Genomic DNA, 22,138 nt, shown 5'->3' on the forward strand with positions numbered 1-22,138 from the left:
ATATTTTTTTAATTGCATACCTGGGACATTGATCTGATCTCAGGGGCTGTCTTCCATCTTCTGCCCACTCCTCACCCGTTTAAATGCTAAAGAGCGTAGCCCCTCCCCTAAATGCAGCTAGACACACCCCTTTATAGCAGCCACACCCCAAGTTAAAGGGTAGCTCCACATAACCAACACTGGGAAGTCCCCACAGCTATGGGTTTGGACCATCAATATACCTGTTCATTTAAATGTAACATTATTGTGTACTGTACAGTATTTGCTGATGCTATATCAATACAAAATAATAATATTCTCAGCTGAGGCGCTATCCCAGCATATTCAGTACACAGTTGTATTATTGCCCGGAGTGCTAATCTGTTACCAGGGTCTTGAACAGAAAGCATGAAAGGAGAACTGATTATGCTTTGCAAAAATTCTTTAATTAACAAAAAAACTATTTGGTCTCTCGAATTAAACAGATTTTTTTTTAAATATGGGAGAAAAAGCCATTAGGTCTATTTAAAATGTGAAGCATTTGATGTACTGCTATGCTCCCAAGATACTCTTCATCATGCTAACTGTATTATAACATTCAAAAAGAAAATTCAGATTCCAGACACTTAATAATGCTCTTGCCATCTACAGCGTTCCTATCAGAGAAAGAGAAGAAAGCTATTATCTCGTGGACAGATTTCTGTGGGGTAAATACATTATTTATGCACAGATCGAGTAAACACAGGGTAAATATTCAGGATTAATGTGGCAAAAAGTAGGGGACAAAAAGGAATATGTAGAAGAGAACAGCTTATTGTTACTTTTTCATTAAAGCATTAATGCGTGTTATACAGCAATGTTAAATAATGTTAAATAATGGGTACTGCTTCATTTATATGTGTCCCAGCTCTGTTATCTTGGCCCAATCCACTTTACTCCTTGACTTGACTAGATGACTCTTTTCATACTGCCTGTGAGAAACAATAGAATGGTACAGTCCTCATCCCTCCTGGTCTGCAGATCAACAAAATGAGATAAAACGTCTCCTTTAAGGATATCAGACCTGGGAGAAGGGGATATGACAGAGACAAAACTAGGGATGCATCGGTAAGTCGGGGGGCATATAGGGGGGTAATAAGGCATACAAGGGGGGGTGGCATATCAGGGAGGCAGAGTGGCAAGTCAACTGTAAAGTTTGGTGGAGGAGGGATAATAGTATGGAGCTATTTTCCAGTGGTTGGGCTAGGTTTGGACAATTTTATGCTTCCAACTTTATGGGAACAGCTTGGGGAAGGACATTTTCTATTTGAACACGACTGTGCCCGAGTACAAAAAGCATGGTCCATAAAGACATGGTTGGATGAGTTTGGTGTGGAAGAACTTGACTGGCCCGCACAGAGCCCTGACCTCAACCCCACTGGAACAGAGACTGTGAGCCAGGCCTTCTCATTCAACATCAGTGACTGACCTCACAGATGCTCTACTGGATGAATGCCCAAAAAATTCCAACAGAAACACTCCACAATCATATAGAGCGTTTCCAGAAGAGTGGAAGCTCTATGTATTTAGAAAGTGATGTCATAAATGTCCCTGTTGATGTAATGGTCCAGCGCCACAATATTTTAGTCCATATGGTGTACGTACCGACATAAAAAAAAGCTGTTTCTAACTAAAAACTTTGTCAAAGGGAACATCTTTGGGTATTTATCCTATTATGCCCTTGTTTATCTGCTATAGAGTGACATGTTAATGTTCGTACTTGATAACTGTAAAGGTTTTTAATATGTAGGGTGTTTGCGCACATGCCCAGTTCCAGACGGGGTTTACATTCAGGGCCGGCCCGACAATGGAGCCGAGTGGGGCAAGCCCTTTTTTTTTTTTTTTTTAAAGCGAAAGAGAGAGAAAGGGGCGCCGAGTGGTTTTCGCTTACCAAGCTGTCAGTACCTGCTCGGCGCCCCTCTCTCTCTCCTCTGCAGCGAGTCTCCCTGTTCGGTCTCGGTGCTGGCTTGTAATGCTGAGTGCCGGAAGATTACCTCATTTCCGGCGCTCAGCATTACAAGCCATCACCGAGACCAAACAGGGAGACTCGCCGCAGGACTGCTGAAAGGTAAGTACAGGGGGTGGGGGTAAGGGTAGATAATGGGGGGGGGGGCGGCAGGGACGGAGGGAGAGGAAGGGTAGATAAGGGGGGGGGGGCGGCATTTTAAAATTCGCCCCAGGCGGCATTTTGTCTTGGGCCCGCCCTGTTTACATTACATGTCACTCTGATTTTATAAAGGTGGACTCTTCGAGAGGGTGACAATCTCTTCTTGAACATAAGTGGCAAAATAAGGCATTAGGCAATATTGCTTTGGGGAGTGAGGAGCCAGCTGCTCTACTACACATATCTGTGAAATCAGCCACAATCCCTTGCTTTAAGATGACTTGTTTATTCTTCCCATTGCACACATCAGTCTTATGGTGGAAGAATAAATATCTTACAGTGAAGCAGGAAATTGCATCCTGGTTTTGACTGATTTTCTCTTGACTTCTACTTCCCGCATTTCTACACTTCTCCCTCCTCCGTTATTAGTGTTCAGTTTATCAGCATATTCAGAGGCTAGATTTGTGATCTTAAACGTGCTGTTCTTCAGATGAATAACTATAAATTAATTATTAAGATCAGGGTCCATAATGTGTGCTGTTATCCTCAATTTGTATATATATATATATATATATATATATATATATATATATATATATATATATATAGCAACCTTAATGTTATTGGTCATTTTTATGGCAATTAAGCGCCCCCCCCCCGAACAATTATTAATGAGGCAAAATTTTATATGATAAAATTATTATTTCTGGGCATTTAACAGCACTAAGAATTATGTTCTAAATATTGCAACATTAACCCTTTCCTGGTACTATAACAATGTCAATTTACCTAGCCCTCTCATAACCAATCCGTAGCCAAATAATATTATGATCTGAAGAAAGGTGTAATTGCGGGGACTCTATGGGGGGCTGAGAATGAATTCATCATTGTTGGTCATTTTCCTTTTAATCTGGAAAATATTAATATTGTAATGCTGCTTGCTTTTGGGACTTACTTATAGATGTATTGGAAGACTGAAAAATTTGCAAAGCAGACAGCTTCCTTGAAACTACTTAGCTCAGTAGCTCTGGGCTTCTCGTGGTGCACAAACACATAATTTAGGACAGTCTTATGAACCGCTGCCAAGGACTCCCTGACACAAGGAAACGCTTCGCATGGGAATCGCTTTGCTGCTCCTTCGCTTGTGGTTCAGCTCCTGCCGCTAATCCTGTTATGAGAAGCCTTGTTTAAAGTACCAGGCCCTTACCTATTTCCTAAAACAAAACAAAAAAATGTACTTCATCTGTTCTAAGCCGAGCTATCCAAAGTCACGTCATGGAAAGTGTGAAGGTGATTTCATTTCTGTACATCTGAGCCTTTTTCTATATGCTCCGAAGTGTCACATACTTATATGACATCGCTTTTCATCCTTAATACCCAAGCATGCACTGATGAGAAATGCAACCATCACTATTACGTTTCAGTAATTCTGTTCAGACCCCTGTGTGGAAAGTGCTGCCACTGATTCTAATGAGCGCACCTTCCTGCCACTGATTGGCAGTTCCAATCAGCCAATCAGTGACAAGAACAGTCATGTACTGTAGGAGAAGGACGACAGCTGCTGCTGTGTCAGGTGAGAGCTCTAATTTTATTTCATTTTGGAAGAATGCATATTAAAGTATTCAGAGACAAATTAAAATAGAGAGATAATTCAAATAAGCACGACCATTTTCCCACACCCAAGTCCTTTAGTTTCTTACAGATTGAATATATTATGAACCTATCATCATTTAATGTTCGACCATCATTTTATAATGAGATATATGAAATCCTTTGTGAAATACTTCTGAAATTATCTACTGTGTCTCATTAAAGGCTAATTGTCGTTTCACAAATGAAATGATTGCCTTTGACGTCTTTTAGATATTGTTCATAAAGTAGGGTACCAGGTAAATCCGTGTAATTTCTGCGTCAATCATCAGATTATAGTTTGCCTTCAAAGTAAACAGATGTCTGGTCACACCAACCAAGGATGAAGAGCATCACATACTTGGTAAATTACATTATTTTCAGTATTGAGGGGAAAAAAGTGAAAAATGTACCAAAACAATCCCAGAACTAACAATCCATCACTATTGCAACCCTGACTGTAATAAAAATAAATCAGAAGCCGGTCCGTTTGAAACTAATTTTTTAAGCATGACATTTTCCTCAGCGTTTCTTTTTTAAATGTCACCCCATTCTATGAGACTGAGTGATTTTATCCCCAGGGACAGTCAGTCATTCCAAAGTCTGCTGCTGCAACTCACCCGTCTTGGCACATTTTATTTCTCAGACTTCAGATTAATCAGAGATATAACAGATCATCATAAGATTTTAAATTCACGTGAAAGAGGCAACATACGGGGTCATCAAACCTTCCTAATGTCTGATAAAGTCTGTCTTCATGCATTGGGTTTGCATTTGCAGAATGTAGTATTATACTAACGGAAGGAATAACAGAGGGCGTGCTCTGTGTAACGATTTGGAAGATAACATGTTGCGGGCTTGTCTCTCCGAAACATATAAAAATGTTCTTACAAATGTAATTAACACTGGAGGAGCTGAAATGATGCAAAAATACAATATAAAAGGTCGGCGCTAGCTAAAAGGTAATGCAACGTTTCATTTTGAAGGATAATATGCGACTTTCATCCTGTTGCATGTTATCAAGTGCATGCCTGAATGTCAAAAACTGATATCTCGCAGGAGATAACATATATATATAACAAGGTATGACTGACAAGCCCTTCCATCTTCCTTAAAGGGACAGCTTACAGTCCCTGAAGTCCTACTAAAGAAGAATGCACATTAATGAGCTCTGTACTGTAATATGCATTCTTCAGAAACAAATAAATAAAAAAGCACGCTTACCTGTGGTTGAAACTGCACCGCTGCAGCTGGCATCCTCATCTATGGTTGGACAATACTTGCCAGTGATTTGGCTGCTTGAAGCAGGCAATTAGTGACAAGAAAGCACTCTATTTTCCTCACATACACATAGGGGTCAGAGTAAGCCAGCGCAGGAGCCGACTAAAGGAGTATATCAAGTGCATGGAGATGTATTCAACCTGCGGGTAGGTGGTCCCTGATGTTGCAGGAAAGCCAGCGGGGTTGGAGGTGATGTGGGTTGTGTAGCAACGCTCCCGCAGCCCAGAATTTGGTGCTGGGGACCCAGAGGAGACCTAGATAGTTCCCAGGTCTGCTTATATGTGCTGACTTGAACCCCCTCACTGCAGGTTACCATGTGATATTCAAGCGCTACTTCTTTCTCATACACTGTTTATGGAAGAGCTTACCAAGTTATTTTCCCACAGACATTCAATAGTGAAGTTGTCCCTCTAGGGCACTGAATTATAAATTCACAAAGCCATGATGTGTGGCCTTGCAGCTGTATGAAACCAATTATTATTATAGTTTGTCAGTCCCAATGACATTATAATGTATATTATAATTTTTAATTTACCTTTTCTGCAAATACATTTTTTTGTGTTTTCAAGGAGTTAAACATATGTTGGTGCATGTTTAAAAAATATTTCATAAATTATTGGAGTATGTCATTTTTTCTTGTTATTTGATCCAAAAAGATGGAGATCGAAGTGTTTATGCTGGTTTAATGTCAAATATTTGTCCCCAAGGAACAGTTCTATTTATGCCAAGAGATATATCTTCGGATATATAAAAATGGCCGTTGTCCCAATATTTGCACTTCAGTGATGACTTGTGCAGATTACAATTAACCTTTATTATTAACATAACTATGGAGGTCATATGGGTGAAGTTGCAAGGAAGCCAGAGTGTCATGCAGGATAACGTCCGCCCAGTGCTCCCTGTCTAGTGGAGGATTATGGTCACATGTTCTTATAGTTATTTAACTAAAGCTCCCATAAACCTCACCCAGATATTAGCATTTTATTTTCCCCGATCCATACACTATATTACAATAACAATGAGGCCACTGAAAGTGTTCCGAGTGATCATAAAGCCACTTTTTCTCCGTTTCTGGCACACGGGTCTGCCCGGATGCCCTTTTGCAAAGTCATTTTTTCTAAAACGGAACATATTATATTAATATATTATTATATTATTTGTTATGATTTTCCAGAAGATTTGATAAAGTGCTATTATCTTTTTATATAGTGCATATAATTTATGGAGTACTTTGTGAAATGAACACAGAATCTGTAAAGTAATGTGCTATATTTCAGGGAGAATCTTAAAAATAATTGATTAATAATCCCAATATAACACCACAAAAAAAAAAATACAACAATATATCTCACAGCTGGAAAAACGTAACTCCGTAGACCTCAACCTCACATAGAGATGTGAGATTATATGTGAAAGTCTGATGTGTTTTGTGTGTAGCTACATAGAAACAGTATTTGACAGCAGATAAGAACCATTCGGCCCATCTAGTCTGCCAATTTTATAGCGTGACAGGAGGCTCATATTTTGCATATCTTCCTTTACTTAGACCTCACAGCAGCAAAGGAGAAAAAACAATGTAAACAAATAACCAATCAGAGACAGTCCTAGCATATATAAGTCCCATTCAGCAAGACTGCCTCCTCTTCCTTTGCTGCTCCTCACGCAGGTCAGTCACATTTCTTTTATTTGTCTAGTGGGTGATCTTTGTGTGCTGTTTTGTCTTCTGAGACATTTGCTACCCACTTTTTCATGCACGGCTATTATTTAAATTTTATTACCAAATTATTGTTATTTATAGATATACATCTGTGCCTAAACATATGTTTTATTTAGAACTTTCTCCCTCCCCCTGGTAGTTTATTTCCCCTAGTTTACCTTCATTATTTTTCCTCTGACTTCCCTGCTTCTGTCCAGGGCTCTCACCTCCATCTCTATGTTCTTTAACAGTCATTTTCTCTGTCTCTGGTCTCCATCTTGGATCTCGCGGCCGCCATCTTTAATCTCGCGATATTTCGGCGGCCATCTTGGATGCCCTGAGTTTTTTACAGGTTTTCAATTTAGTTTTTTCGTTTTTAGTATAGCGTTTGGGGTTGGGAGAGCACTAGCTTTCTCATCATGTTAATGGTTTCCACCTAGCTTGTTCCTTTGTTAATTTCGGAACTTGCGGTGGCCATCTTGGTGGGGGCATAGTGCCTTTTATATAATACGTTTTTCCTTCCTGCGTTTTTCTGTGGTGTTTAAATAGTGTTGGTGGTATTATAGCTACATTCAGTCTCTATTTCAGGTGAGCCCTGAGATTAATCTGTGCCATTAATTCCTATAATCCTTCTCCTGTGAGTGAGCCTCACAACTTTTACCCCTGCTTTCAGATTTGGGAATTTAGATAATTATCCCTAACACATTTATTCTTGCCTCTATATTATATTTGAGAAATCAAAAAAACATCATGGCTGATACAGCTTCTGGCTCTAATGCTCCCCCTGCTGATATCCAAGCCTGGATTCAGGTGGCAATTAAAGAGGCTCTGGCCAATTTAACCCCGGCCCTGCCGGCATCCACCATTCCTCAGGTCTCCTTGTCTCAACCCTCAGGTTCTGATTCAGAGAGCTCTGCAGGGTCCCCACCTCCCAAAAGACCTTGGAAAGGATCTAGCGCTCATGCCAATAAAGGCAAAGGTCCGGCTAAACGTGCCAAACGCCGCGCAGATCATGCTTCGGCAGGACCTTCCACATTAGCAAACCCTTCGGGGGATGCACCTGATTATACACCTCCCTCGGGAGATGCCCGTGATTATTCCTCTGACGAGGATTCAAATTTTCTGTTGACCCAGGAACTTGGTTCAGGTGAGCCCTTAACCAGTTCAGAGGCTGCATTACAATGCGCAGATCCTTCGGAAGCAGACCTAGTTTACACCCCTCAGGGTGAAACCCTATTTGACCCCCGTTTTATTCGCCACCCTAGGTCGGCTGAGTGGACACCTCCAGACCATATAGCCCGCTATTTGCAGGTCTGGATGCGCAAGGCCTTAGATAAAGAGGTGCGCAATAAACTTAGGGCCGAATGCCCTCGTCCCACTATCCCGGGCAAAGTTACGGCCACCCCAGAATTCGATTCTTTCATGGTCACGTATATGAACAAAAAGGGTAGAGACCCACGTAGGGGTTTGGAGAAGGGTTTGAAATCCGCACAGGATAAATTATTAGATGTTTCTGGTCCTATGACTCAGATTTTTGTGCTGGCTGATGAGGCAACAGCCCAAAATTCTCCCCTTGACCCAGGACTAATCAAAGATTGGGTACAGCGGGGGTTATGCCTGTTAGGCAACGCCAACGCGGCAATTTCAGCCGAACGTCGCAAGGCAGCGCTGCTTAGAATTGACCCCCGGCTGGCCGATATGGCTGATAAAGAACTTGGTCCCAAAGCCGATGGCAAATTATTTGGGGATCCCTTTATTTCTGAGTTACGCAAACATGCGGGTAATTACACCACAATCAATAAGGTCGAGACTTCTCTTAAGAAAGTATTTCAAGCACAAGGTGTTTTTCACCGGGCTGGCAGACAGCGGGGCCGTGCTGCCAGCCGTGGAACCTTCACTGGCCCTAGATACAGCTACAGTCCGGTTTCTACACCCCAATATAATCCCACCTTTCGGACTCCGTTTCCCGTTTCCAGAGGGTTCCAGAGAGGTCGTGGCAGAGGTGGACGTGGACGAACAAGATTTTCATCTGGTAAGTCCTCCAATACTATCTTCTTTCCTTCCTCCCGTGCTCCCTGCGGCTCGTCTCGCATTCTTTTCCCACTGTTGGCACCTCATTACCTCAGACAATTGGGTCCTCCAGACGATACAGGGTTTTTCCATAGACTTTGTGTCCACCCCGTCTCAGGCCCACCCCCCCGCCCCCTTAGTTGTCAATCGAGAGACACAAAGTCTCATCGACCAAGAAATAGCACTTCTCAAAGTCAAAGGTGCAATCCAGAGGTCACCTGGCCCCCAGGGTTTTATCAGCAACATATTCCTTGTTCGCAAAAAATCAGGGGAAAATCGTCCAGTCATAAATTTGAAATTCCTAAACGAATATGTGGTTTACCGTCACTTCAAAATGGAAGGGATTCATATGCTTCGAGACCTTCTAAGAGAAGGCGATTGGTTTACCAGACTGGACCTAAAGGATGCGTACCTTACAGTACCGATCCACCCAGACTGCCGACAGTTTCTTCAGTTCATATGGAATTCCCAACTGTGGCAATTCACTTGCCTTCCGTTCGGTTTGAGCTCAGCTCTGTGGTGCTTCACGAAGCTAATGAAGCCTGTCATGGCCTTCTTTCGAGCTCGGGGTGTTCGTTCGATCATCTACCTCGACGACATCTTGCTCTTCCACTCAGACCCGAGACGACTGCGGTTTCAAACAACCTGGGTTATCGGCTGGCTTCAGGCTTTGGGGTTCATTGTGAACCTCCAGAAGTCGGTCATCGCCCCGACACAGTTGATTACTTTTCTGGGCTTCGAGATAGATTCCATCAATTCCCTTCTCAAGCTCCCTTCTTCCAAAATAGCGAACATCAAAAAAGAGATCAGGAAAGTTATTCGCCTGGAATACATCTCCTTGAGACATCTTGCAAGAATAGTAGGCCTTTTATCTTCTTCTATTCAAGCAATTTTTCCGGGCCCCCTTTACTATCGGGCCATGCAACGCCTGAAAGCCAGACATCTTCGGGCTCTCCAATCTTACGATCAATTGGTTCCCCTCCAGTCAGATGTACGTCTGGAACTCAATTGGTGGCTCAAGCACATGGAAGCATGGAATGGCACAGCCATTTTCGGAACCAGACCAGACTTTGTCTTGGAATCAGACGCCAGTCTGTGGGGCTGGGGCGCCTCTTGCGCAGATTCCGCAACCGGAGGCCGCTGGTCACGGGACGAGCGTCACTTACACATCAATTGCTTGGAACTTATAGCCGGATCTTTTGCGGTCCGCAGTTTTTCCAAGGACCTTTCTCATTGTTCCATTTTACTGCGCATGGACAATGTGTCCGCGGTGCGCTATATCAACCGTCTTGGTGGAGCTCGGTCGAAACGTCTATCCAATCTGACCAGGGACCTCTTTCAGTTCTGTCTTCACAGGCAAATCTCTCTGTCAGCGGAGTACCTTCCGGGAGCGAGCAACTTGACAGCAGATTGGTTCTCCCGATCCTGGAGAGATGCCAGCGACTGGATGCTAGACAGGCATGTTTTCTCGAGAATCGCTCTTCGTCGGGGTCCACTCTCAGTGGATCTCTTCGCGTCCAGATGGAACTTCCAACTTCCATCCTTCTTCAGTTGGCTTCCGGATCCGGAAGCAACAGCGACGGACGCTTTCTCTCAGACCTGGCCTCAGACGGGTTCTTATGCGTTCCCTCCTTTTTCAATGCTCTCTCGCGTGATCCACCAAGTGCGACGACAGGTGATTTCCCTTGTGTTAGTTTCGCCCCTGTGGCCAGCTCAACCCTGGTTCCCGGCTCTCTTGGAAATGTCCTACAGGGATCCCCTCATCCTTCCGTGGAGTACTTTTCTCCTTCGAGACCCGGAGGACTCCCCACACCCTCTGGTGGTCGATCATCGTCTTTCTCTGGTGGCATGGTCGATTTCAGGGGTTCCTGGAATCTACCAGGCCTATCAGACTCAGCTAGAGACCTACTCCGCGAATCCTGGGCTCCCGGTACTAGACGCGCCTACTCCTCCGCTTGGAACAAGTGGAGTAGCTGGTGTATGGCTCAACAAGGTGATCCCTTTACAGCCCCTGTGACGGACGTTATCAACTTTTTGTCGGCACTTTTTTCCCAAGGAAAATCGTACCGTACCATCAACGTGACCCGCTCTGCCATCTCGGCTGCTCACGTTCCCATATCAGGTCTTCCGATCGGTAGGGACCCCTTGATTTGCCGTCTTTTGCGAGGGATGCGTCTTTCTAGACCCCCTGCTCCTCGGTATTCCCATTTCTGGGACGTCTCCCTGGTGCTAAACTTGTTCAAGTCCTGGGCGGATAATTCGGAACTTTCGATGCGGCACTTATCCGCTAAACTTACCACTCTTTTGTGTTTGGTTTCATTTCGCAGAGTTTCCGATGTCCGGGCGTTGGATTTTAATTCGTTGACTTTTTCTCCGGATGGCGTTTGTTTTCAAATTTCGCGTCGTACTAAGTCACTTTCGAGTTCCGTCTCTTACCCTTTTTTCCCTTCGGAACCCCTTCTCTGTGTTGTTCGTTGTCTTCAAGCTTATCTTGATAGAACTGCAGTTCACAGAGTTTTTAGGGTACCCCAACTGTTAATTTCTTATGCAAGCCCGTATCGCCCGGTCTCTTCGCCCACCTTAGCACGGTGGATCCGTTGGGTTCTCTCTCTTGCAGGAGTGGACCCTCTGTTTGGTGCTCATTCGGTTAGAGGTGCCGCAGCCGCTCAAGCTTTCCAGATGGGCAGTTCGTTGCAAGATATCATGCGTGCGGCCGATTGGTCCAGGGAATCTACTTTTCGTCGTTTCTATTGTCACCCAGTTGATCATGCGGCGGATTCTCTTTTTTCTAAGCGTTAAAAATGCAAAATATGAGCCTCCTGTCACGCTATAAAATTGGGGATTATTCTAGCTCTGTGCCCGAATAATCTGAATTTTATTAAAGACAGGAGGCGAATATTTTTCCCACCCATCTTTCCCTGACCCGGAATGTTTTATCTTAGAACTCCTTTTCTGGTGTTTTTTTTTTGTCTATTATTATGTGTAGAATTTATATTTAATTTATTTTTAGAGATTTTAAGATTGTACCGCGCTTATGATTGTATATGTTACATGCGGTCCCATCTCCAGATACTGTTATGGTTTTTCTCTCTGCTTCAGCGTAATCCGTTCTCTGCTGCGGTGCGTCCGGAAGACCTGTGTCCAGGAATTCCAGTTGTGGATGGTCAGGCTTGGACTGAAGTTTCCTCTGTGGTTTTTTCTCTATGATCTCCTCGTTCCAGTTTTCAAGTTTCGTCTTCTGCGTTCGGTTCCATACCAAAGGAAGAGGAGGCAGTCTTGCTGAATGGGACTTATATATGCTAGGACTGTCTCTGATTGGTTATTTGTTTACATTGTTTTTTCTCCTTTGCTGCTGTGAGGTCTAAGTAAAGGAAGATATGCAAAATATTCGCCTCCTGTCTTTAATAAAATTCAGATTATTCGGGCACAGAGCTAGAATAATCCCCAATTTTCCCTCATTCAGACCATAATTGAGTATATATTTAGTATAGCTTTAAGCCTAACCCATGGATATCTATATTCCCTCATGGGGGCTGCTCCATTTATCTAATGCCCTCTTCGTAATGTAAACTTTCCTTACGTTACACCTTAACCTCTGGCCCTCTAGTTTTAGATCATCTTAAATACATTTCTCTCCTATACTTTGTTTATATATATATCTATATACACACACACATACATACAGTATATATACTATATATACACATACGCACAAAATACACTCAGTCCTAAACTACCGATGTACTGGGAAACACCCTATAACAGAATGTAAAGGACTCACTGGATAAAAATGACATCACATTGTATTCATAGGACTATATATATAACTATGTAACACAGTTTTGAGTACTGTTCAGGCTATGGGGAAGCCACCAGAATGCTGTTCTTCCAATACAATCTCCACCTGATTCCAATGATTCGCAAATAATAATGATCACCATTGGGAAAGAGGTCATTCAGAAGTCTGTGATTATAAAGTTCATTTCCACAGTTCAAACTTGGGCCACAGCTCCACCATATAACTCTTCTTCAGAGAAGGGAAGAACGTATCATGTACAGCACTTATTTCCCAAATATATTGCTCTTACTTGGCTAAAATACGAGTATAAGGTAGAGAGGTACCCTCGGGTTCAGACCCTGTGGAAATTAACCTTATCATTACAGACTAATGACTTACCACTTTAATAACGATGAACATTATTAATTTGAATCATTGGAGACATGGATTAATGTCAAAAATCCATAATTCTGGTATAGGACCAGAGTTGACTTGACAACTAGACTTGTGCATTCGTATTCGGGAGAACATAAAACTAACATGGATGTTTTCGTTGTTCAAACCCAATACAGAATAAACAAATATGGCGGCGGATAAATGTACATGAAGATGAAGACGCATGACACAAAGAATATTAATTTGTTCGTGTTCATCGTCTTCGTGTCACGCCCAGCTTTTCTTCAAAGAGACATTGATTGAGTGGCCTGATCTTTGTTTGTCCAATCGGCTCATTCTTGTGACATCATGCATTTAATAACACCTATTAAATTTAAAATTAGATGATTTAATAACAGATCTTTAATCAAACTGGGCACTACTACTATCCTTAACCTCACGTTAACTCTATGACTATAGGTCTAAGCTTATTTTGAGTTTTTGACCCACCTTCTTCCATCCGCATACCTGCCAACAGTCCCAAATTTCCAGAGACAGTCCCGTTTACTTTTCAGTCCTGTCCTGTCAAATTCGGGTTGTAGGTAAGTATGCCATTGTAGGTGTTCATTTATTGATTTCATCACCGTTTCACGGCATTTCTATGGCAACCAACAGAACATGATGAAGAACGTTTACGAATATTCGTCCCGAAGACAAACATGAAGACTTCAGTGGCGCCCAAGTCTACTTATAACTGAAGTCTTATGAAGTAAACAGTAAATAAAAGATGAAAATCTTGCTCGACATTAGTTACACAGACCGGTATGTACTAGAGGACTGGATTGGGAGGCGGGTCCCGTGGATCCCGCCAAAAAACTTGCTGGCACGGGCGGTCTTGCTGGGGTTGCGGCCGGTCAGGGACTGTACCTGCAGGTCCCGGTAATCCTTACAGCGTCTCCTCTTGCTCCACCCAGGAACAAGGCGGAGTCACGGGTAGTGACGTCACATCACGTGACTCCGTTTTGTTCCTGGGTGGAGCAAGAGAAAAGACGCTGTGAGGGAGCAACTAGAGGGCAGCCTTGTGGGACTGCGCGGGAAATCTGCAGTTCAGGTAAGGAGGTGGGCTTGATTGGCCACAAATGTGGCGGGAGCAGGTGGAATTGGCCACAAATGTGGCGGGAGCGAAACACCCACATTGTGGGAGCGGGCGGGATTGGGCAAAAAATCAGCGGAGCGGGATTAAAAAAGCAGTCTCGCGCAGGGCTTTAGTATGTACTGATTCCAGCTTGACGGGGATGCAAAGGGTCTAAGCTGCCTCTGCTGGACGTCTGTCACTGCCTCATGTGCATCTGCGACATATTATTTGCTCAGTTACTTTCCACTGAGTTAGTGCATCCCACGATGATGGTTTTTAATGGCAAAGAAGAGTATTAATCAGAGTTTTGGCTTATATGGCAAATTTTTTGTCAGGTGAGGTCACACTGTCTGAAATCCTTCAGATTCAGGTCTCCTATACATTATTTATGGTACATTCCAGTACTTTCCTGTTTCTGCTGCCACCTTGAGTCTTCATGTTAAATCTTTTAAGGACAAGACACTGATATGATTTAGCAGTTGGAGGGGGGGAGGAAGGACGGGCAGGGACAGTAACATGTTTTATATATATATATATATATATATATATATATGTTACACTCTCTCAGTGCCTAGGAGAGGGGACACTTTATTGTAATGTTGTCCTTTTTAACCCACCACACTGGTACTGAAATGGGGTTAAAGGCAGTTTGTGTAGATTTGAGATCAGGTTGTCTGCCGTTTGGCACCACTGTAGCTTGTAGTCAGAGAAGCTGCAGTTCATCATACAGTTAACTCGATAAAATAATGTTTTCTACATGGATTAACTGACCCAGTTTTTTTCCTGGCTCAGAAATGGAAACAAAGCATGTAACTTGGATGTCAGATGACGTCTGAAATGGAGTAAAGAGGTTGTGTGCTTTGCGTGGTCTGCTAGATAAGAAGCCTCTCTCTCTTTTTCATTTTTCGATTCATTTTTTACCATTTGCAAAAAATCACCAGGCAACAGTGGTTTGAAATAATCTACTTGTTAAAGGCATAAAGAGAGTTCTAATGACGACAAAAGATCACAATTACCTAAATTACCTTAATGTGCTTGTGTTGGCTTTTATACTGTTCAGGCTGAAACAGGTATCTTTAGACTGATTTTCATTGCTATCAACAAATGGACTGTTCTTCAAGGGGCTTTAAAACGAACAGTAAAGAGTAAAGGGCCAATTGTAATGCCAGGGAAGAGGTAAAAATCCCTCTGGTCCCATTTAACACTGTTTTGATTTTAGCACTTTCCTCTGAAAATGTAATGACATGAAAACACAGAAACGTGTTTTTGGTAATAAGTGCTTGTTTTTGGGACACACAACAATTAGGTGTTCCTGGCCAAAATTGTGAATTAGACGAAATTTGATATGATTATTTGTGGGAAAGGGTTAGGCATTCAACAGTACTAGAATGATGCATCTAATGCTGAATTTAGTTACAAAGTGTTATATTCAACAGAGCAGGTGGAACAACACATTTAAATGGTATTAAAGCTCCTTGAATGAAAATCATGTCATTTTTTTATTATTTTTATGTTAAACCTAATGTCCCCACAAAATACGTTCCGTGAACACTGTCCAGTTCCACTTGACCCGGCCTTTTTCATCTTGATGGACCTTTTTAGCTACGCTCCCTCACTGATCTCTGAGAAAGAAGAGCATGTGTTAAGGTTACACGGTAAATGTATACATAGTACACCTTTCTTTTAAACTTGTTGCAGTGGATGACAATGCCATCTAAAAATGTTGATGTTGTCTATATACTGACCTGCTGTGGATACCTCAATAGCTCAAGGATATGAACATTGATGGATGCATATTGATGTATCCTTGATGTATGATTGATGTATATGTTCATATTTTCTACATTTGATATAAGTGTAAGCGCATTGTTGTATAAATCAGACTGATTTAGGTATAATTTAGTCTGTGTTAGTTGCCAATGCAAGGAAAAGTAGGTTAGAGGAGCAGGTTAAAGAAAGTTGGTCCAAATAGTGGTACATTTGAATCATATGGTTCTAGCCATACCATTCTGAAGCGAACAAAAAAGGGTAAAGAACAGTAAAAGCCTAACACTCCCCAACCAGGACATAAAAGACTGACATGGAGGCCTCCTAACCAGATGTCTTCCCTGGACCTTTATGGCTAAATCAGTTTCTAAGCATTATTATCAACCTTTTAAGGAAAAGGCTGGAGTAAAAAGAATGACTTAAAATGCTTAGGCTTTACACAAAGCTTACTTGAAAACGAAAACCTTATGGATAGTTCAAGCAGCTTTCTTTACAATACTTAAATCCGCAGAGTATAGAGTATTATTCACCCTGCCAGTGCTGCGTCGAGAACACCATATACCCATTTATTTTGTTTTGAATTAAGTTTTGATGTATGGTGTCATGTTATGTCACATAAACATTGAATTTAATTTACCTAAAAGCCATCTTTCAATTCCTTGTGCCAAATGTCCAGTAAGAGTAATTGGTTGTGCAGACGGAAACATAAGAAAGAAGTATATCACACTGTCATTTAGGCACAAGTGGCATCAAAAACTGTCCTATGCAAGTACACAATGGCACTCCTGATATTTGGTAGCAATTTAACTGATCTAACTAAAATCCGAGTGTGTTTCAATTTAAAGATATACGGTATTTAGGACCACAATTACCTATAATATGATGATATCAGTTATATAGTTTGAGTGGAAATACAAGTTTTAATGTTGGTTCTGGCTGACTCTGATTTTAAAATATGTCACTGCACACATTTACAAATGCCACAACTGAGTCAAGACAAGCATATTGCCTCACAACAAAGCACTGTGATGTCACTGGCGGTTTTTCACCAGTGCCAGGACAGCCAACAGAAGAGGCCAGCAAATGTACCCTCTGGCAAGTGCTATTTTTATGAGATGCAATTTGGTTGCAAACCATTAGCAAGTCAATGCAACAAAATCTTTGTTACAAGCGTTAATGAGGTTCATTCATTAGAATGGAAGTTGTCAGTAGTTTTGGGGTTAATTCCCCAAATTCCTTATGTAATATAAAGGGCTTAAAAGAGGGTGCCTGTGTTGCTTTTATGTGATTAACCTCCTGGGGTTAAGAGTAAAATGTCAGATCTGCTAAGGTTTATTTGCTTCACATAATAGAGAGTCCAATGAATGTTTTGTCTAAGTGGAACAGCACCTTTAAGCTGATCCCAAAAAGGAGAGACTTCTATTCATCCTCCCACCCATCACAGTAATATAATTAGTGTTTTCAACACTGTCCTTTCATGTCTCTAGCCACTTGTGATCAAGCATTGTTAAAGAAAGCTGTAACACACTGTTAATTAGAGATAGGTGTACGTTAACATTTTGTTTCCTCGCCGTGATAAAATACAGAATAAAAGTGGGTCAGCCGTTGCATGCATTTCTGACTCCATTATAACTGTCAGCCAGAAAGCCTACAGCCTTAACATTCACTATAAAATCACGCTGGGTTCTTTTTTTGGGAGTTAAAAGCCTAAATCCCACTCCAACTTAATACAGAGATATATGAATGCCACCCAAAAGTACTAAAGTTCTATTCCTTGTTTATTTAAACATAACGGTTTTATCTGGAACAACTGTAAAGCTTGTTATGTATTCAGGGCACTGAGACAGAAATCCCACACTTAATTAAATGCTTATCGCCCTTGGGCATTGCCTCTAGGGTTTCAATGTGTACGTTTTCAATGTCAGCTGTAAGTTATAAAACCTAAATTTGTTACATTTAAAAAAAAAATTTCTATGAAATTGTTCCTGTTTAATATAGTAGGTGGTGGTATACTCTGGCTCCGGGCTATTAGGCAGCCCCTCTAACACCAAACAAGTGCAGATTGCCCTATGGGCTAATCAGGTTCCTTGGTGCAGACCTGCTCAATGGGCAGTGTATATAACCTCTCCTGACCCATCCATTCCTGCTATGGGGAACTTGCCAAGCTAGTTTAGCCTCCATAGCTTGCTGTTCCCCAGGCACCGTTCATCCTTAATTGACGGAGTGCCAGCATATGACATCATAATACATGGGTAACAGTATCTCTACGTTTTAATTGGTTTAATTTTTGTGTATCTTCATTTTTATCATTATTTTCACATTGTCATTCTCACTGGTGATCTTATGCTCCCTGGTAGAGCATGCTGGATACCAGTAGTCCATGCACACAAAATATCAATGAGAGAACATTATCTGGTTCCACTCAAGCTCAAAAATATCAGGCTTTGGCCTGGTACTAGTAGCGCACGTTTCAAATGCATTTTCAGAGGAGTGAGAGAACTACAGGACTTAAAGTAGGTTGGGCCAAGAGCTATAACCCTGCATTTGTGGAAAACATATTATGCAAAAGAAAATGGCACGATATTTAAAAAAAAACACTTTTTAAAATGAAATACTAGTAATAAAATATGGTGATTGTTATGTTAAACTTCGGCACCTTCCTTTAGCTATTGCTATATAAGTAATGAGTTACAGTATATACTGTATAAATTCAAAAGTGTTAGCTTGCGGATTTTATGGAAACTCATGCTATAAAGCTTAGCTCCTGTATAAAACGCCATAAAATGTAAATGAGGTTAATCAACGATCGTCACAAATTAGGAACGAATTCATTGAAGGAACAAGATAAAAGGCGCCTGTAAATTGCTCCTCTGTTTGGAGTTAACATCATATTAATAAAGAAAACAACAGTATTATTTTCTTTACGGGTTTATTAATTGGTCAGTGAAATACTTTTTTTGTGAGGCACAACAAGCAGAAAATGAATTCATGGGCTATTAATCTGTCATACATGGTACTGGAAGCAATGCTCATTAGATGGTTTGATGCAATTACTGCTATTACATAACCATCCTTACAGAACCTAGAGCAAATTATGAATAATATCATTCAATCTTAGTCGCCTTGGAAGACTTTTAAAGCGAGAGATGGAAATAGGCTTAACCCTTTTCAGAACGATACTGTACTCCCCTTGTGGCAATTTAAAGGTTAAACAAGACCACTTATGATTTTATAGTAGGTGTGAATCACACCATATAAAAATCATATACAATTCACTACCACAAATTTTTAGGCATTGCACCTGTAATGTTCTTGGGGATTCTTTATAAGTATATTTATAGGGGATGCGTTAGAATTTGGACGACTTTCACTCCAAGGAAATAAATCTTTGTAGCCCCCATGTTGTCCAACACATACATTATTTGTAGTTTGTGGACTAGTTTAAACAATTATGTTACTACGAACTTACATATAGTACCAACTTGCACACACATTTTAATTTAAAAAAGCCCTGTCAGGTGGGGGTGCCACTGGACCCTGGAAGGGATCATAATGGCCTGAGAATGCTATAAAGATGCTATGAAGATCATTAACTGGGAAACTATTTGATCTCAGTGGAAGGCACAATGCTGATTCCCTGATTACCAAAGGAATTATGATGTCACAGTGTATGAGGTAGTAGGCTGGGGACCAGTAATGCTGCCTGATCTCAGTGTGAGGTGCAGCCTTGCTTGTTGACTCGGGCACTGACTGTGATGTCACACTGTAAGAGGTGTGATGGTATGAGACACCTGGGCGACTATCACTGTACCCACAGCATTTACAGTAGGCACCGAAACACAAGAGGAATACATAGTATTCAACAGTAACTGCTCTTAAGAGTTATTAAACTATGTTGTGTCAGCAGAAATCACTTTTTATTAAACCTAACATATTGGCCCGTAATTAAAAACACCATAGCTTACTTTGTACTCTGGGGATATGCACTAAAGGGAGAGCTGACAGGAGAGCTGTGGTTTTAACTACTTGACTTCATTATACATTTTGAAGGTCTAATACCATACAGTGCCAGCCAAGCACTTTCTGTTGCAGGGAGAGTGTGGTTGGCCCTGTATAATGTATAGGTGCATTAACCAACCACCAACCTCTCTTGAAATCAACACACAATGAAAAGTACATCCTTAATATTGTAATTGGTAAATACCGTCTTATTCCATTATGTGGTGTAAATGAATCTATGGCTCAAGTGGGTTGTCAATAAAAAAAATAACCATTTATTAATTTCTTTATGCTGGGCCAAGGGTTCTATGGCAATTGTTCCTTTTGCCCCATCATTAACGAATCACAAAATTGACTGGTCAATAAAACAATAACATTTGACAAATATATGGAATTGATGGACAGGCATGTTTTTCACTGTAAAGTGACTCTAGGAAACACACATTCAGCAAGATACTTGTATATCAAGAATATAACTATCTATCATGGACACATTTGATATAAAGTGTTGCACTTTATTGCACAAACTGTGGTTAAATATATGTTAATGGCTTCAATTTTGAATCAACTTTATCAGGACCCTTGCTGGACAATTACTCGTGTTTATGTGATGGTTTATGTATTGTTATAGTTGTTACAATCCTTTAGTGAAAAGGGACCGTTGCTGGGGGCCAGTTACCATAAAAGGCAATTTTGTCAAATAGAAACTTGTATAGTTTCAAGATTACTTGTGGAGATCAAAAGCAAATATGTGCTTAATAAAAAAATGCCTGAAGTCTCAAGTTGGCCAATTAAGATATAAATATAATATAGAATATAACACCTGCCAACCAAGTTTCTGCTCATGAAGACTTTCATCTTATCACCATAACACCCAATGGCTTGCTCCTACTGGCAGATCATCCAATTGAGTGTTATGGTGATAAGATGACTTTTACTGCATTGGGCAGGAAAATAAAATCACAGTTTTCTTTATATATTTGTCTTCATGAGTTTGTCTTACAGCAGATGTATCTGAAGTCAGTATACAACTCGCTTGACTGCACTTAGTTGAGATCTTTTTTGGATTTCAGACGCGTGCTAATCTCCCGGAGTCATTTAGTATTTAGAAATAAGGTAAAATTATTACAATTTGCCGTATGACCTAAAAATGGATATTCTTTTACAAATCTCAAGGTACAAAGGGAAATGACATATAAAGGGTGTTTTCCTCACATCTGTTTAGTGTTACCTGAGTACTGAGTAATCCTAAGTATGCCAAAGGATTTCAACACAGAACAGCCAGCTGGCAAACACAACAGAGGCACAGCTGAAAGATGATGTGTGAGTATTACTTATTCTTAATGGGCTCTTTGACACCTTTTTTTAAGATCTAGAGATAATGTTTCTTTCAAGGAGACACATTTTAAGCCAACCATGCAACAAATTTTAGGGAGGGATTTTTCACTTCCACAAATCCTACATTTTACAGTTCAGTACACTAAATAAACATATGGAATAGTCTAAAGATTAACATAACCAATATACATGTAATAGAAAAGTGATAGATACCTTATGGGAACCATGAAGCAGCCAATTTCCCTTTCTGCTCGCGTGATCTGAATGAGTATACAGTCCAAAAAAGTTATTCCACCCCTTTTTAAAGTTGCTGCTCCCCTTTGGTGGGAGCTGTTTGGCTCTGGCAGTCTTTCTAAAGGGTAGAGTAAGGGAAAGGGAAGCGTTCGGAATGTGAACCTAGTTGTTATGCTGGTTTTGCCAAATATCTTGATGTCGATAAGGAAAAATAGTTCATTACCTGACCAGTTACTCCAAACCAATAATAGGCTAAACTACTACACTGACTGACTTACACATCATAAGATATTGTAATACATCAAAGTGGCTATGCTAAAAGCTGAGAAGGTAACAGCTCCTCTTTAATACTCCTTGTTCCAGATTTAGAGAGTTATCAAATATCGAACCACTACCACTGTGTACGCTTTAGTAAACATTTAATTTTTGATATTCCATAGAGCTACATTTAATTTTTTACAATGCCTAAAATACTCTAACTGCTCCTTTTAACAACATTACATCACACATGCAAGCAGCATACCTAAATATGCTGCTTTCTTCAATGGGAGCAGTGAGAGAAGGAGGTACACGAGACGAGAATCATTGTTTTTTAATTCCTATGAAACAAGAATACATGCAACTATTTTGGGTTAGTTAAAATGCCCTGTAGTCTTTCTAAAATGTTGTCTAATATGCATATTAAAAAAGATTACATACACAAAGGTTCAAGAA

At 41.0% G+C, this 22,138-nt stretch overlaps 1 protein-coding gene across 1 annotated transcript in view; it reads right to left on the minus strand.

The window, feature by feature from the left end:
- The window catches only part of LOC149300767 (retinoic acid receptor beta-like), a 182,396-nt gene that overhangs the window by 16,064 nt on the left and 144,194 nt on the right, over positions 1 to 22,138 (minus strand). The window lies entirely within an intron of this gene.

Source organism: Sceloporus occidentalis, unplaced genomic scaffold, assembly GCF_023333645.1.
Source record: "Sceloporus occidentalis isolate IW3139 unplaced genomic scaffold, rSceOcc1.0.p SCAF_23, whole genome shotgun sequence".
Taxonomy (NCBI): Eukaryota; Metazoa; Chordata; class Lepidosauria; order Squamata; family Phrynosomatidae; genus Sceloporus; species Sceloporus occidentalis.